The sequence below is a fragment of the Mus musculus genome, chromosome 12 (assembly GCF_000001635.26).
Source record: "Mus musculus strain C57BL/6J chromosome 12, GRCm38.p6 C57BL/6J".
Taxonomy (NCBI): Eukaryota; Metazoa; Chordata; class Mammalia; order Rodentia; family Muridae; genus Mus; species Mus musculus.
This window is the reverse complement of record NC_000078.6, coordinates 25978810-25992274: the sequence shown is the minus strand read 5'-3', so window position 1 is coordinate 25992274 and position 13465 is coordinate 25978810. Positions and strand designations below refer to the sequence as shown.

The following is a 13465-nucleotide window of genomic DNA, read 5'->3' as shown; positions in this document are numbered from 1 at the left end:
ATCCCCACTCTCAGATACAAGGCAGGCATACTATTAAAAAGAAATTATTTTAAATCTCGTGACTGAAAGATATCCAGAAAGAAAAACACTGTGCAAAAAGCAATATTTTAATGCCAGGACTGTTCTGAGAAGTGGAGAGTAGGCAACGGTTGAGTATTTTTAACTCTGTATAGTAGTTATTAAAAAGCACTCAGCTGGCTTGCAAAGCAGATTTTTCTCCAGTTTGGGGAAGAAGTTAGGAACAAAGCCAAGGAAAGACCTCGATTTGCCAGGTCGGTGCTGCTGCTGCATCCTGGCCTTGGTGTGCATGTGTAGGGGTGGGGACCGAGGATATAGAAGCTGTGCTTGGTTGGCCCATGGTCTATGGCACTGAGGAGTCAGGCAGACAGAGACTGCTTTGTCAATATTTTAATTCAAGCCATATTCCTTTGGATTCCATCCATTGTGTTTTTATTTCACCAAATTGTAATTTATTACAGTGACAATATGAGTTGTCATATTTTTGCTTTTAGTCATAGCAAACAAGAGGGCTGAGAGAGAGAGAGAGAGAGAGAGAGTCCGCTTTCTCCAGAGTTAGGATTTTGTCTTTGGTGCCCTCATTTTAGCTTCCTTCTTCCATAGAGTTTCTTCAAGATGGAAAAGGTCAGGGAGGAATTTTCATAGAGATTTGAAAAGCTGTCCGAGTCAAGCTCTCAGAAGCTCCAGCACAGAAAGGGCTGTGTGTACACTGGGCTTGCTTTTCTTCAGAGCATGACTGGAAGTGATCGGGAGTCTCTAAGCTGGTGGGCTATGTGGTTCTACCACCAAAGAGGGCTTGGTGATAGAGAAGGCAGGGGACACACTGGACTGAGCAAAGGGCTTCCTGTGCCTTCTCTCTGTTGAAATTCTCTCTGCATTCACAGCCAATGATTTCCCCTATCCTCTCTGACTCTGGCCATATGGTTACCACTGCTCCTTGCTGACAGCTGGAGCAATCCATTAAGTGAGGATTTGGCTATATTTACTCCCATTTCTCAGCACCCAGAGTCTGAGTTCTACATCTTTGCCTTTCCCTCCACTCTTGTGAGATTCATCTCCCAGTTCTCTCTGCATAAGCTCTTCTCCACACATCTCTTCCCTGGTCTCCAAACTTACATGTCTTTTAGTCCTCAGGCTTTTGCTTGCACTGTTTCCCATTTCTCTTCTCCACAAACCTAGACAGCCTCCTTGATCCATGTGCAAATTGTTATTTATCATTCTAGATCCGATAGTCAGGATGCTGACTGACTTCCTCTCCATCTCTGTGAAATACTGTAAGCCCAGTTAGCTTTGTGCACCATCTCCTCTTGTACAGTTTTGGTAGAACTACAGCAAGCAGTGCTTTAGTCATGAGAGACCCATGAGCTAGTCATGTGGTCTAGAAGCTCAATCATACTCCTGGTGTCCTTGCTTGTATAGGTTGAAAACTCCTCATTCAAATTGCTTGGGACCAGAAGCATTTCAGACATGGAACTATTTATGAGTTTGAAATGTTTGCATGTCTTCAGGGGAAACCCATTGTGAATACAGTATTCATTTATGCTTCATACAGATCTTATACATATATCTTGAAGGTAATTTTATCCACAACTTTAAAAAAAATTGCCCATAGAACAATTTCATGGTGTGAAGTATTCTATTCGTGGTGTTGTGTTAGCACTCAAGAAGTTTTGAATTGTGGAACATTTTGCATTTGAAGGGATAAAAAAGTCCAAGCTACAGTAGTAGTCAGAGTGTTTTTCTGGGTGTTCTGAGACATTATATGTCTGAAATCCAAATGCCGCATATGTGCCCTAGTACCAGGCTGAAGTAAGTTCCCAATGACCAGAACTCAAATGTTCTTGCTTTCAAACCTTTTATTATGTCCATGGACCATGTCTCCTTCCCTGATATATGGTGTTTTTCCTAAAGAAGGCAAATGTGTTTTATTGATGTCTGTCACTATCATTCCATCCACATGTCATGGGGCTACCTATAAAGTTGGTGTTCAAGGTGTAGATGCCTGGTTAGATTTGAATTTCAGATAAATGAAGAATAATTATTTTATTATAAGTATGTTCAAAGTATTATGAGACATGCTTTTACTAAAATAAGTGTCATTATATGTCTGAAATCCAAATTTACTTGAGTGATTTTTATTTTTATTTGCTAAATCCAGCAACCATGCTAGATGCACTTCAGAAGACTGACAACTCTCATGATGACTTAGAGTTTTTACTTGGTGTAATAGCATGAAGTGCTACCTCTACTGTTTTTGTCATGACACCATGCACCCCAGCATCACTAAGTACTCATTGGAGTTGCACCATTATGAAACCAAGACAGATGAGCAAGTTAGGAAAGGAGTATGTGTCATTGTTACCACCTTGGGTTAATCACAGGAACCAATGCAGATGTGGGTGAACAGAGGACTATGTTCTTGGAAGATTAGAATCTATATGGTATCAGCCATCTCTGGCCCATTCTCCTCTAAAACAGTGAGTGACTGAAAATGTAAGGCCCACCTACAGTCATGACACAATTACAACCCAGTCATGACCCACCATGTCTCTGACTTCTGTAACGAGAGTATGATCAGAAAGTAGAGAAGAAATGGGACAGAATGGGTCTCTAGGAACGCTGCTGCTGTCACAGTTATGGGACAGGACGAGTGTTTGTGTTGTCACTCGAGAAGGGAATGAAAAAGGCAGATATGAGAACCTATTCAAGATCAAGGGTACTGCCCCTGGCTAAGCTATTGGCTAAGAAGTGGCTGAGATATAGAGGCTCAGGAGGAGGAAGTAGCCAGGATGCACATATTCATGGGAAATATCATTATATATGCAATAGGTGCACAATGTCATTACAAAGGACAGCCAAGGAAGGAGGGATGTCATATGGCTGTTAGCAACAGCACTAAGGAAGTTATCTGCAGGTCCATGTAGCAATCATGGTAGACATGAGATCTGAGACCATTTCAATAATGTGTGGGCAGTTGCAGTAACAGGGTTGGGACAGGGAGCAGGTAGGCAAGGTTTCTGCCCTCTCCCAGCACCTACAGTGTCTGGAAGAAGCTCTGAGGGTCACTGGGAGTCCTGGGCTGGTGAGATATCTGAGAAGATGTTACTCAAAAGCAATGCCAGTGCCATTAACTAGGGACAGACACAAGGTCCACATCAGTACCATTTGGAACTCATTTTCTCATCCCTATCAATCATGATAGCAACAACAAACAAAAACTCTCTCTTTAAAGGAAAACCACACCGATGCATGCTCTGGTCAAAACTTTCAAGGATTGAGGCTGGGGAGATGTCTCAGCAGTTGAGAACATGCAGGGGATATGAATGTGATTCCCAGATCCTATGTTGGACAGTTCATAAGCATCTATAAGTTTACCTCCCAGGGATCTGATGCCCTCTTCTGGCTTATTTTGGAAACTGCACTAAGACAAACACACACACACACACACACACACACACACACACACACACACACCACAATAATATCTTTTAAAAGATTAAAAAAACTTTTGGAATTATCTGGTTTTTGTTCCTGACCAGAGCTTTATTTTTTTCTCTTTAATTTTCACCTTTTTTCTTCTTTTTCTTTCCGATTCTTTCCTCCTACCCTCAACCTTCTGCTATCTCTCCTCAACCTCTCACTTAATATTTTCTTTTGATTTCAAGCCAACTGAGAAAACAAAACAAAGTTAGCTTGGGTCTTTATAGAATAAAGTGGGGGAGGGGTATTATATCCTGTTCCTTCTGGTTTCTATTACCACAGATTTACCAGTCTTATACAACATGAATTTATCCATAAACTTTTGACATATTGGAGGCCTGAAATTAATTAAAAATTAGTTAATTAAATAGTTACTGAATTATGTAATTAAAGATAAAGTAAACTTAGGGGCTTCAGTTATAGTCAACAGTAACAGTCAACTTGGTAGATGTGGAATCCCCTTGGAGACAAATCTCTGGGCAACTCTGGGAAGGAGTTTCTAGATTGGGTTAACTGAGTAGGGAAGATATGGCCTAACTGTGAATGGCACCATGCATAAACTGAGGTGCTGGGCTGAATGCAATAGAGAATGAGTTAGCTGAGCACCAGCATCTCGCGCTCCCATTCCCAGCTGCAGATGCAATGTGACCAGCTGCCTCACTGTGCGTTTCCAGCCATCAGGAATTGGATCCCCAAACCACGAGCCAACATAAACTCTTCCTTATGTCGAGTTTGTCAGGTGTTTTGTAGCAGCAATGAGGAAAATAATGAATGTAGGCTCCAGCTGGGTCTTGGCAGAAGTATTCTTCTGGAAGCTCCAGAGAAAACGGTTTCTGTTTCTTCCCATTTCTGCCAGCTGCAGCATTCCTTGGTTTCTGGTCTTGTCACCCCAGTTGCTGATTCTAGGCACAAGCTGGCCTCTCTGATCTTCCTGTCGTGGCTTTAGAAGTTAGTGTGATCTCATTGAGACTCCCCCAGAGAGGTCAGGCTAATCTTCCTAAAATAAATCCAGTGATCATAACTGCAAGGGCCTATTCAGTGTGAATGCTTACCTTCAAGAGGTGCTGGGGAGTCCTGCATGAGCATCTTTGGGAATGTACATTATCAGCTGACCACAGATACTAAGAATCCTGAAGAATAATGAGATCAGAATATTTAGATGTCAATAAATATTTAGAGGAGCAATCAGCTTTGATTCTCTGGGAATAGTGGCTCCCTAGCTCCACTCCCCACTGCCCCATGGAAGCCTCTCTCTACTATCTCCTTAGCAAGAGTACGCACTGCTTCCTCTGCAGCTTCGAACAGGCCTTTTGTGGCCTCCACTCGTACATTAGCCCTTTCCTCCCTCAGAATGCCTGTGTGCTCTGTGGCCACTATTCCTCACCTTTTCAAAAGAACTGAGTTTCAGGTCTACAAACCAAGTCTTTGCTGGATATACAAAGTCCCATAAGTAAGAAGGCACATTCCTGCAGGACCACTCCTGAACAGTGCAAGACTTCTCGTAGTCCTTCTGTAAACATAATACATTTTTTTTACAACTTTCAGCTCTCTTAGTGAGCTTTCCATGATAATGCTGCTAATACTGCAATGCAAAATACTTTATTGAAGTTCTGCAAAGTGACCTGATGGTAATTTAATCAAGGATGCTAACTTCTGCACAGCCAGCTAGCACCCCTGCCTGGGCTCCCCTCCCTCACACAGTGCTACCCCTGAGTGAGACGGGATATTTCTAGCTATAAATGGACACTCACTGCAGCAGTGTTTCAGACTCACTCCTGCCTCCTCTTGCTGTTCCTCTTCAGTCTTTGATCATGCCGTCACCCTGGCAGTTTGAGGTGTGGTCAAGAGAAAACTCACAGCAGCAGCTCTTTTCCTACTAGGCGCCAACTCCAAGAGAAGCAAGCCCGTATTTCCTATTTCAGAGAATGTAGAATCTGGTGAGCAAAGCTTTGATGGATCCATTTAAGAGTCAAGAATTCCATTAGCAAGCCTTGTGTAGCTTGAACTCCAGAGCCTCTGTTTCTCTCATCTGTGCAACTATCCTGATGGATAACACAATTTCTATACGCTCCTGCTGAGAAGGAGAGCAATTAAGTATAAAAGACATCCAGGCACTCTGTAGTATGGACCTATAACCCCAGCACAGGCAGGCTGAGGCAGGATGATCTGGATGCCAGAGCAGTCTGGGGTATACAGTAATTACTATCTTGAGAACTAACAATGCTTCTCTAAAACTGTGTGTGCACTCATGTTAATAAATAATATGTGTGATGCATATAGAAACGTGATTTATGTGTTTATATAACGGTAGAAATAAAAGAACAACTGCCCACAGCATGCAATCTTGTTTTTTACAACTAATACTCATTTTAACCACATTATCATTAGAAATATGAGTGCGTGTTCCTTTATATTTTTTATGTGTAATCATCATACTGTTAGTGCTCACCTTAGGCTGTGTAGAGAAGAAGTAGGAGAATGACGAGATGGAGATGAAGATCTCAGCAAAAGGTTTAAACTCCAGCCCACACCTGAGTTCCTTAAGTGAGATCCTGGTATCCAGGGAAATGGAAGAGTCTCGGTTCCCCCACTGTGTGATATGTGGATGGTAATGCTGACCTTATCAGACTTCTGAGAAATAAGACTCAAAAACCAGATAACATGGAGAGCATCCAAAACCATTCAGTAGCCTGTATACTCACTCAATCAGGGCTAATGCCAGGTCTCTTTAGACTTCAAGGGTAGGGGAGATAATATTTATTTTCTCTTTTGAGTACCAAATTGTGGTTTAAAGTGACACACATTGGCTAGCTGATAGATCTACAGGTCAGGGGTTCTGCAAGCCTGGGTACTTAGGCTTTTTTGAAACAGAAATTAAAGCATCAGATGGCCAAGGGTCTGTGCAGTAGTCTGGTGCTTATTGCTGTGATAAAATGAGAGAGAAAAACTCGTTAAAGGAGATAAGCTTTAGAAGTGTTAACCATGATGGGCTACCTCATTTCTTTGGGCCTGTGCAAAAGTTTATGGCAGTGGAAAAGTGTCCTGGGGTTCATTAGATACAGCTCAACCTTTAACCCAGGAGCCTTCAGGATCATTTTAGATTCAAAGCATAGCACACTGTAAACTTGACCCAAGGATTCTGCAACCCTGAAAGAGTTTGTTGTTCCCATGCCTTCTTCAGCTAACAGAGCTGGGCAATCAGCTGGCCATGGTAGTACAGCAAGAGTCCCCTGAGAAAGGAACTGAGGGTTTTGCAAGCTGTAGTGCCTTTTCTTAAACACGTTTCTCTGTACGCAGCCCTTCCAAACTTAGATTGCACAGAAAACCTCTGTTTATTCTTCTCATTTTGTGACAAAATACCTAGCAAAAGCCAGTCAATGAAGGAAGGAGTAATTCTAGTTAACAGTTCTAAGGCAAACAGCTCTTCATAGTGGTAAAGGCCTGGCAGCAGGAGCAGAAGGCAGCTGGTCCCATTTCCCCTATAGTCAGGAGGCAAAGAGATGAATAATGATTGCCGTCTCCTCTTTATTCATTTAGGGCCCCCAGCCAATGGAACAGTGCCATCAGTATTTCAGGTGTGTCTTCCACCTTCAGTTAGCCTAATCTATGAAATTATTCACAGGTATGCCCTGAGACTTGTCTCCTAGGTGATCTCAGATGTTGTCAAGTTAACAAGAGTTACTCACCATCACATTTACATGCCCCTCATGTTCTCTGGAATTGCAAAATTGTGGGCATTAGGTATACTGTTGAGTTGGATTGCATTCTTTCCAGTACTTAAAATTGATAATGGAAAATGCTGAACAGATAAGAAATCAATGAACAGCATTATCTCTGATCATTTGAAATTCACCAGGACTCAAAGTGTACAAGCATCAAACACGTAAATAGGTACCAAATTATGTCTTGAGAATGCTGGGAACAAGTTGATCACAGAAAAGTTAAAGGATTTGCCACCTTGGTAACAGCGGCATGCCACATGGTGTTTTCATAGCAAATTACCAGTCAACAAATGCAAAGTGGGCTGTGCCTCAGCAATAAATTCCATAGAAAACATCACATTCCTCCTCATTCCTCACCAGGTCTCATACTGATAACACTGGATATGCTTCTCAGTGTGTTGATGGGCACCTCAGACTCTGGAGGAACTACCAGCCTGGACTTCACTTTGACTTCTCTCTCTCTCTCTTTCTCTCTTCCTTCCTTCCTTCCTTCCTTCCTTCCTTCCTTCCTTCCTTCCTTCCTTCCTTCCTTCCTTCCTTTCTTTCTTTCTTTCTTTCTTTCTTTCTTTCTTTCTTTCTTTCTTTCTTTCTTTCTTTCTTTCTTCCCTCTTTCCTTTCTTTCTTTTCTTTTCTTTCTTTCTTTCTTTCTTTCTTTCTTTCTTTCTTTCTTTCTTTCTTTCTTTCTCTTCTTCTTCTTCTTCTTCTTCTTCTTCTTCTTCTTCTTCTTTCTTTTTTTAAGAACTCGTGATAGGGATGAATCAAAGACCACGAGAATGTGTAATAACAAAACAAGAGTGGATTTAGAATCCAGACAGAACTAATTTTGCACTCAACACATTTCACTTGGAAGTAATATTTTTTTTGTTTGTTTCATTTTTTTTTTCACAGAAAAAACATGGCTGCTGTGATTATCCACAACATTCACACATAGGGTTGATTTTAAAAAAGCTTGGTACCTGGGATGCATTCAGGTGAAATAGTAGTTGTTATTAGTAGCTAATATTATTATGTCCACTGAATGTAATATGACCCTTAACAATATTTATTTCTGCATATACATGGTCCTTAGTGTAGGGGTGTGTGTGTGTGTGTGTGTGTGTGTGTGTGTGTATCTGTGTGTCTGTGTCTATGTTTCTATAGGTGTGCTTATGGAATTCAGACGTATTACTCAGGTATATCATTCCTCGGAACTGTACAAATTGTGTTTTGAGACATGGCTGCCTAATAGAGGACTGAGGTTTAACAAATAGGCTGACTGCCAGGTAAACCCCCATGACTCACTTGTCTCTATATCCCTGGTGCTGGGACTACAGATGCATGCCACCACACCAGGCTTTCCTGCATGTATTGAAGGTAGAACACAGGTCTCCATGACTACCTGACAATGCCTTCACTGGGTAAACAATATCCCTAGCCCCTGATTTTTAAATACACATCTACTAACCCAACCTAAAGTCTCATCCAGACCTTGAAAGTCTAAGTGAGGAGTCAAAGCCACACAAGTGGCCCGTCTAAATTTAGAGCCAGAAAGATCAATAATAGACTGATGATATCACCTGCTTGTTATTTCAAACCAGTCAGGGAGGCAGGACTCCTGCATCACCAAGAAAGAGCCTATGAGGCTAGGCCTCCACCATGGAACTGAAGGTTGGCCTCTACTACAGTGCTAAGGATAGACCACTGCTACAATGCTAAGGCTAGACCTATACTACAGCACTGGAGGGCAACATTGTCTGTACTGAAGAAATTAGGTCATCCATTCTCATTACTTGTCTCCAAAGCCCCTGGGAATTATTTGTTCTTGGTCTTCATGTGTATCTCACCCCAGAATTCCACTGGCCTCTAGCTCTCTCCTTTTCAGTCAGTGTGAAGCCATCATCTTTGCAGACAAACTTTTTTTTAAAAACAAGTTTAAAAATGTACTTTGTAAAACTAGAACACAGAATCTTTTAAAAAGATTGTTATTTTCCCCCTTAAGCATCTTCCAGAAACAGCCAGCAAGGAGAGACACATCCCCCACACAACCCACACAAGAATATCAAAATCTGTTTGATAATGAATTTGAATTTTTTCAAAAAAATCCATACGCTAAAATCGTTCTTATTTTTAATTTTTCCCTCTTTTTTCAAATTCATGGACATAATGTTTCTTATTGCAACTCAGAAACATCTCAAAATAGCTGCCAGAATTTTACAAATAAACATAAAACCAAGACTTTTGCAGTATAAAAATAGTTCTCACTTCTGCTCTAAAGGTTGGTTGCCCTTCTGAATCTTCGGCAGGGCTGGGACTGCACAGGCCTCACAGGCACACTGCCACAGGGAGATGAGACCAGTTTTCCTCTCTGGAAACACTCAGACAACATTCTGTGCCTTGCATCTCATATATGGAAGTGCAGTCCTTATTTTAAGTAAAGATGGGAATGCGGGTATAAGGCTGAACTCACACAGAAGCGATCGGTTCAGTCACACTGTAATTCAGGCAGGGTTATAAGCATCAGAATTCTTCCCCTCCAAAGTTTCCTGTGACAAATATTAGTTTTTAAAGTGCTAAGGAATATGACAGCTCCTTAACTTAAATTGTGTCTCTAGTTAAGTAAGGGGAACAGATGCCTTATAATTGCTTCAATACAGCCAACATATCCCATGACTCTGCTGTAGAGGTCAGCTCTGAGGTTGAGGTCTAGCTTCAGCACTGTGGTAGAGGCCTATCTCTACCTTGTGGGTGGGAGGTCTACCCTCAGTTCTGAGGTGGGGGTATATCTTCAGCACTTTGGTAAAGGTCTATCCTCAATGCTGTGTTAGAGGTCTATCCTCAGATCTGTGATAAAGGTCCACCCTCGACACCAAGGTAGAGGTTTCTCCTTGGTGCTGTGGAGGCCAACAGTCAGCTTCACTGTGGAAGTCTAACCTCCGCACCAAGATAAACATCTACTCTCACAGCTCCCTTCCTGGTGGTAGTGCAGTCCTGTCTCCCTGATTAATCTGAAATGAAGAGCAGGTGATATCATCAACATGTTATTGAAGCCAAGTCCTGGAATCTCCATTTTGATTGCAATTACTTTGCCTACAATAGTGAAAATCATTGCCCTTTCTGTCACAGAAAGAGTAGGATACCCTAAATTTGATTTGAGCGGTGACAGTGAAACACGAATTACACCTGTGTTTAGATTAATAGCATTTTGCATGATCAGGTAATTTTTTTTTTGGTACTTACACCTCATAAAGTAAAAATCAGGAAATTGAATTTCAGTTTCCTTTGTGATTTTCTGCAAGGGTTTACAAGAGGACTCTGCCTCGTTTTCTGCTTCCCTTCTATCTCCACACTAGTTAGCTCCTTTCTCTCATTTGAACTCTTCCAAGTGTGTCCACCTTGGATCTCCAGACACATTTTATTGCCGTGTCTTCTACCATGAGGTTTGGTGGGGGACAACTTTCCATCACTCTTCTGCATTTCTTCATGATTTAAGAGAGAGGTGGGAACTGTGGAGCATCGGACCATTTATTCAAAGACATCTGTACAGTAAACAACCTTGGGCAACTGGGACAACATCTCTCTCACTCTGGAACAAAAGGCATGCTTACTGCCCACTGTAAAACATTCAGATGGCCTCAGTAAGTAGTCACTCTATAAAAGTAGACATGGTATTGTCAGGGGCCAACCAGCTCTCTCTTCATTGCTACTTGAGGGATACTTCTCCAGCAACTGATCTGATATGCTGACATTCTGGTACAGCCTTCATTTGTGACCCTGAACCATCTTGCTTATACACACACACACACACACACACACACACACACACACACACACACATTTATATGCTTATTCAATTGTTTTTATAGCATCGGTTAAATGGTGGTTGACTAAAACTGTTAGTTTACAAGAAGACAAATTACACATCCTGCATTCCTGACAGTTTTGGTTATGACATGAAACACCAACAGGGGTAGAACCCTTTGAAAGAGTACAGAGTACAGAGGAAAGCCCAGAAGGCTTTGCTTTACCTGTGGAGTCCATCTACTGAAGAACGCAGTTGGCCTGGCCCCAGCTGTTTCAGTGGGAAGTAGCAACTATGCCTCCTGGAGCTTACTCAGTGCTCAGAGTGTGGGCGTTAAGGTGCATGTTCTGGGTTCCTTCTGTTGCTGGGATGAATGCCCCCTCCTAAACCAACTCAAGCAAAGAAAGAATTTAGCTTACACTTCCATGTCAGAGTTCATCACTGAAGGAAGTCAGGGCAGGATTTCAAACAGAAAATAAAGTAAAAACCATGGAGGGACATGTAACCTTGCTCTCTAGTTTGCTTAGCCAGCTTTCATGTAGATATCCCAGGCCCATCTAGCCAGCTATGGTGCCAGCCACAGTGTTCTGGGTCCTCCCACATTAATAATCAGTCAAGACAATTTATCACAGACTCAACCACAAACCAATCTGGTCAAGGTAATACTTTAATTGAACTTTCTTCTGCATTACTGAAAAGTGGAAACGTTGAAAAACAAACAAACAAACAAAAAAGCCAAGACACACACACATCTCACCACAATAACAACAAGAACAACTGACCAGACTAGTGTTGTTTTCTGTTGACATTTATAACAAATTTTAGGGACAAGAATAGGAATCTGATGTAGGGATACCTCACAACCTCCAAATAATGGAGGCAAGGAGACACCAATTCTCTGTATTTTCCTCAAGTATGCTTAGCCTCCCCTCAAGACAGGGTGGTGATTTAGCCCTTCCTCTTTTGGATGACCCTAACGTTGACTGACAAAAGAATTCTAAACAATGAAGAGTTAGCCTAGCCTGGTTTTTGCTTGGCAGAACTTCTGTAAAAAACAAACAAACAAACAAACAAACAAACAAACAAACACCTATGAATGTTTCCCCATCCCATTCCTTGGAATACTACTCATCAACTGGAAGGAAAACACACACTGTACTTACTTTTCTGGTATGGGCAAATAAGACACCATATAGATTTCCATCATTCAGTTGTTCCAACAAATATCATTATAGAATCTACACTTGGAAACTTAAAAAAGTCTTACTTAGACTACCTAACATACCTTCTTTCCAGGAGCCTCAGGTGTACAGCTGGGTGACATTTGTCCCCCTAATAAAAACACAGGGTTTAGTTGTAGAAGTAAGGGGTGGGACCGTGGCAGGACAAGCCTCCCTAGAGAATGGTGTCTACTTGTCTTGTGAACAAGGCCTTTGGAGAATATCTTACAGCATCATGTGTACAGGGAACAGTCAAATGGGAAGGCTGGGAAAGCAAGGTCATGCATGCTTTCTGACTGTCAGAGATGGAGGTTTTCTGAACTTGGAGTTTCTCATTTGTGATGTGGCCTCCTGCATATTCAGATACCATCTCTCATTGCCATCTTCTGGAGGACTCTGTCTTGGGGAACTGCAGAGAAATGGTTATTTGTTGTCACTGTCAGTACAAGTAAGAAACAAGCTCCCGCCCATCTATATCCTTGGACACCTGTGCCTTATTCTACCATTCATGAACATTTCTTCATCATCTCATTACCTCTTCATCATCACAGCTTTTTCCCAGATGTTGCCTGTGGTGCTGGCAGGATGGTTATGCAGATAGCAGCACCTGCTGTAAGCTCAACAATCTGAGTTCGACCCACTGACCCCATGTAAATGTGGAAGGAGAGAACCAACTCCATAAAGTTGTCTTCTGACCTTCATATGTGCACTGTGGTGCACACACATCCTAAAAGCATGCATGGGCACACACACACACACACACACACACACACACAAAATCCTCCTCCTCATCATCATCATCATTATCATCAAACTACAAAAAAAATTACCTTCTAAGAGATAATAACACCTCACCTTCAAGCTCTCTTTCTTTGCGAATGTTCCTCCTTCTCCATGCAGTCTGTTATTTGCTCATACTTCACTCTGCACTTATTTTCTGACTGATTGCATGTATTGTCTGTTTCTTGGGAACATCACGAGTTTCTAAGTCCATCCTGCTTCTAGTGGTTTGAGCGGTTCACAGGACTAAATGAACATCCAGCAAACTGCTTTGGAAAAGCATTGGACTTTCTTTAAAGAGCCGTGGGGAATCATAAAACAAAGATTGTACGTGCCCTTCCATTTTTGTAGGACTGAATCTTAAAAGAAATATGAACAGTGTCCTGAAAAGATACTTGAATATTTGTAATTCTATAACTCAAAACAGGCCACAGAAGGGGGAGGTTTTAGGGAGGTAGGTTTAGTTG

The 13465-nt window shown here is 41.8% G+C and overlaps 1 long non-coding RNA gene across 4 annotated transcripts; it reads right to left on the bottom strand.

The window, feature by feature from the left end:
- Nucleotides 1-499: 499 nt before the first annotated feature.
- Nucleotides 500-13232, bottom strand: Gm29835. 4 transcript variants are annotated; one of them, XR_381359.2, is made up of 6 exons: nucleotides 13074-13232; nucleotides 11225-12627; nucleotides 5948-5953; nucleotides 5250-5411; nucleotides 4551-5008; nucleotides 500-1923 (listed from the first exon to the last, which is right to left on the bottom strand). It is a non-coding gene; the product is annotated as a predicted gene, 29835 (long non-coding RNA). The 4 variants fall into 4 exon arrangements; XR_872590.1 differs by lacking the exon at nucleotides 500-1923 and having other exon boundaries at nucleotides 3498-4628; nucleotides 4883-5008; XR_872589.1 differs by lacking the exon at nucleotides 500-1923 and having other exon boundaries at nucleotides 3498-5008; nucleotides 11225-12330; nucleotides 12448-12627.
- Between the last annotated feature and the right edge of the window lie 233 nt (nucleotides 13233-13465).